Source organism: Petaurus breviceps, unplaced genomic scaffold, assembly GCF_028583685.1.
Source record: "Petaurus breviceps papuanus isolate PSGF00001 unplaced genomic scaffold, PetGlider_PUasm1.0 37, whole genome shotgun sequence".
Lineage (NCBI taxonomy): Eukaryota > Metazoa > Chordata > Mammalia > Diprotodontia > Petauridae > Petaurus > Petaurus breviceps.
The window spans coordinates 76,249,909-76,254,132 of NW_027186296.1; the positions used below are offsets into that span (position 1 = coordinate 76,249,909).

Consider the following 4,224-nt stretch of genomic DNA (forward strand, 5'->3'; position numbering starts at 1 on the left):
TCTTCTCTATTTTCAACCCTTTGATTTTATTCTAATATTTTTTGTTGTCTCATGGAGTGATTGATTTCTGTTTGATCTATTCTAATTTTCAGAGTCTATTTCTTGGGTAAGGCTAATCACATTATGTTTGAAGTTATTTATTCTTCCAATTCTTTCCTCTTGAGCTTTTGTTTCACTTTTTAATTTCTTATTGCATTTCTATTAGGTATTCTTGTAGTCCCTATGGAAAATGCAAGAAGCCAAGTATAATCATTCCTGGACAGTTATTTTTATTAGAAAAATTCTATTTAACAATTTTAATGCATGATTTTAAAATTCAGGTAGAAAAATTCAGCATTCTTTACTCAACTTCGTACTTTCAGAGCCTTTATGAAGAAGAAAGCCTAATAAAAAACAGGTTGCTTCCCATGAGATTGTGACAGATGAAAAATAGAAATGTATGATTAGCAGGGAACCCTTCCTCTGGCATCAACATAGCCAGGGGCAACTGCTGCTTCAGTGCCCCTGCCCATTCACTTCTACAAAGGATTTGTAGACAATCTTAGATAAAAAACTCTTTCTGGTTCTTGGCATTCCAGACAGATCAGTCTTACCCCCTGATGAAGAGCTCTGTGTTAAATCTGAGTTGAGGTTATAAGTGTTTTCCAACTTGAATTTGGGCCAACACACATGAACATCCCTGGAATTCAGATTTTCAGATAGTATCCATTTCCTCAACCTTTCTTGATTGAGCTACTTTTTAATCTCTTTCAGGCCAGTAGAGTCATTCTCAATATCATCTGTCAACAGAATGATTATACTCGGCTTCTTGCCCTTGCAAGAAAGTTCTAATACTCACACTTGAGCCCCTCAATGTAACCATAGAACAGCTTCTTCTTCTGATACATCATTTTCACTGATTTTTTTCTTTCTTGTTTAATCTAAATGATGCATCAATATAGATGCTTGATCAAATTTCTCCTTCCATTTTCCTTGGAAATAGATGCCATTTACCAGCACAAGTTCAGTCAGATTATCAACTGCATCTCAAGCCAACAACTCTGGAATTATACCTTCTATTTACTCTTTCATATGCTGGTTAATCTCTTTCCTTGCATGTTTCGAAACATGCTGAAAGTCAGCAGTGGCCAAGTCAGCTTCTGGGGAGAAGTCAAGAATTCTGGAAGGATATTATAAATCTTCTTTTCAATGAATCAGTCAGCAAATTTCAGGCACAGGAAGATCCCTGTTTGTTAATAATAACATTTAGATTCTGTAATTTTGAATGAACTTCATCAATAGTATTAAAATGAAAAGTCATTAACACTTGTGGAGCAGTGCTTTCTCTGGATCCCTAAAATACCATGGCCAGGGCTGATGAAATGCAAAATGGAGGAAAGAAGAAATTCACTTTTGGGTAGGTTTTATCTAATATACTGTAGAGCTCAATAGTAAAATGGTTGCTTGCCATACAATTTAAATGTGGGTCAATGTCTGGATAGAGGAAACTGGACAGGGCAGTCACCTTTCTTACAAGTTCTCTGAACCTAAGAAGCAGGCCTGCTGTGGTGCCTTTTTAATTAGGAAACTATTCTTCTAAGTTGGATTTTGGGGGTACCTCTTATCTATAATAATTCTTTGTAGTCAAGTGTCTATTTACTTCTGTCTCTTGCCTCAGTTCCTGAATTGGGAATTAAGGGCCTTCTAGGGTCTTACCTTACAGGTTCTTACCCCATGCTGCCTCAACTCTTGTTGCCTCTGGATACAGAGCTTTGTAGGAGGCTGGTCCATCTCTGTTTGCACTGGGATACTTCTACCAGTGTCCGTGCTGGCATTGATTTTTCTGGTGGGCCCCCTTTCCTATTGCCTAAGGGTTTCTTGACTGACTTGTTATGCAATTCTGGCATAGATTAAGTCACTTATTTTAGTTTCTCATTTGGTCTGGGAATATTTTTAGTTTTTGCTACAGCAGGTGTGTAGGAGCTGGCCCGTTTCCATTCAAGTGGTCATCTTGACCGGAAGTCCATATAATAATGCTAACTGCTCTCCAAAGGTGTTCATGATACAAAAAAGTTAAGAATTCCTGATTTGGAGTGTTGCCATCATAAAAATGTTGTACATATACCTGCATCAGTTCATATAAGTCTTTCTAGGCTTCTCCGAGTCCACATATTTCATCTGTTTTTTTTTTTACAATAATATTCCATTACATTCATGTGCAATAATTTGATCAATCATTCTCCAGTCAAAGAGTATGCATGGTCTAGAGACTTTTGGAGTCTAGTCCCAAATTGCTTTCCAGAATTATTGAACCACTTCATTGTCATTGATGACATCAGAAAGAGTAGTTTCTATAGAGTAGTATAAAATTATAAAGGGTCAAGGAGAGAATAGATGGAGACAGAGTTTGTTCAGGAATGGTAGGCAGATAGATTAGCAAGGTCAAGGAAAGACTTCTTTTTAGAACTGGAAAGAACTAAAAATGTTAGTAGATAAAATGGGGAAAAGTCAATGGCAAAGTAGAGATTAAAAATCATAGAATCTTAGACTTGGAAATAATTTCCGAGATCATCTAGTCAACATATATGTATTTGTACAGTTGTACAAATTTTCTCAGGTAGACACCAACCTCTCAGTTAAGTCTTATAGTAAAGAGGAATCTACTACCTTCCAAGGCAACTTGTGCCACTTATGGATAACTATAATTGTTAGAAAACTTTTCCTGACATCTGTATCTCCTTATTTTTCCCTCTGGAGCAAAACAAAACAAATTTAATCCCCTTCCAAAGGATAACTCCAAATATTTGAAGAAAGCTATCATTTCACTCCTAAGTCTTCTCTTCTACAATGCCAAAATCCCCAACTTCTGCCTAGAAGCAACAGAAAGAGCATTGGCTTTACAGTCTGAGTTCAAATCTCACCTTTAGCACTTAACTATCTATGCCACTTAATCTTCCTGAGCTTCAGATTTTTCATCTGAAAGTACGATGAAAGTAAGAGGGGTGGTAGACTACTTTTTCCTTCTATTGTAAACACATATTACAAATTCCATACTGGCCATGCCCAAAAAAGCAAAGAAGGTTTTATGAAGGAAGATGCCACCTGTATCCAGAGAAGGAACTGAGATACATGTGTGTACACACATACATATACATAAAATGCATACATACACACATGTATGTATACATATATACACATATTTGTGTCTAATGGTAGAGATCTCTAGGGTGGGGGGAGGGGAAAAAGAAAGCTACATGATAACTTGCTGTATATTTAAAAGGAATAGCAAATTGAATGTAATAGATATGCAGTTGCAGGTACAATTCTCTTTTTTTTTTTTTCCTATTCCACCTTGTTATGGAATTTATTTCTTAAGTTCAGAATAAAAAAAACCCATAAGCCTCAGTCTGCACACTGAGTCCATCATCTCTCTGTCTACAGGTGGGTAGCATGTTTCATCATGAGTCTTCTAGAATTATCATTGGTCGTTGTATTTTATTTCTTAAGTCTTTCAAATTTGTCTTTATAATATTTTTGTCATTATATAAATCATCCTCCTGATTTTGCTCACTTTATTTGTCATCAGTTCATACAAGTCTTCCCAAGTTTCTCTGAAACATTTCCTTCATCATGTCTTATAGCACAATAATCTTCCATCATATTTGTATGCCATAACTTGTTCAGTCATTCCCCAATTGGTGGGCACTACTTCAGTTTTCAATTCTTTGCCCCTGCAGAAAGAAAAGTCACAAATATTTTTATACATCTTTAGTTAAGAGTTTGTTTTGTTTAGGATGAGTCCTCCCTCATTCTGCTCCTCCCACTTATTCTCAAGGGGGTTGGATTAGATGGCTTTGGAGGTTCCTTCCAACTCCATATCTATGATCTCTGCACGCTTTTGTCTTCCTCTCTCACTTAGTCCCTTAGTCCTTCTGATCTCTTCCTCAAGGATTTCTTTTCCCTTCTGGTTTTCCAATGTACTGCCTTCTTTCCCATCTATCTTCACAAACAGCAACGCTTCTCCCCAAAGGAGATGAGTAATCATCTTTGTGCTACTCCCTCTGGTGGAGTGAAAAGATAATGAGACCCCAGAGCTCCTATTAACACTAGATAATCCCCAATGTCTCTATCACTGATACCATACATTTAGAATTGAAAGAGTCCTTAGAGGTCATCTTGTCCAACTTTCTCATTTTTACAGATAAAGAGACTAAGAGATGGTAAGTGACTTGTCCAAGGCCACAT

The 4,224-nt window shown here is 36.7% G+C and overlaps 1 pseudogene; it reads right to left on the reverse strand.

Moving 5' to 3' along the window:
• Positions 1–468: 468 nt before the first annotated feature.
• LOC138168346 (leukocyte elastase inhibitor pseudogene) lies at positions 469–2,010 on the reverse strand (annotated as a pseudogene).
• Between the last annotated feature and the right edge of the window lie 2,214 nt (positions 2,011–4,224).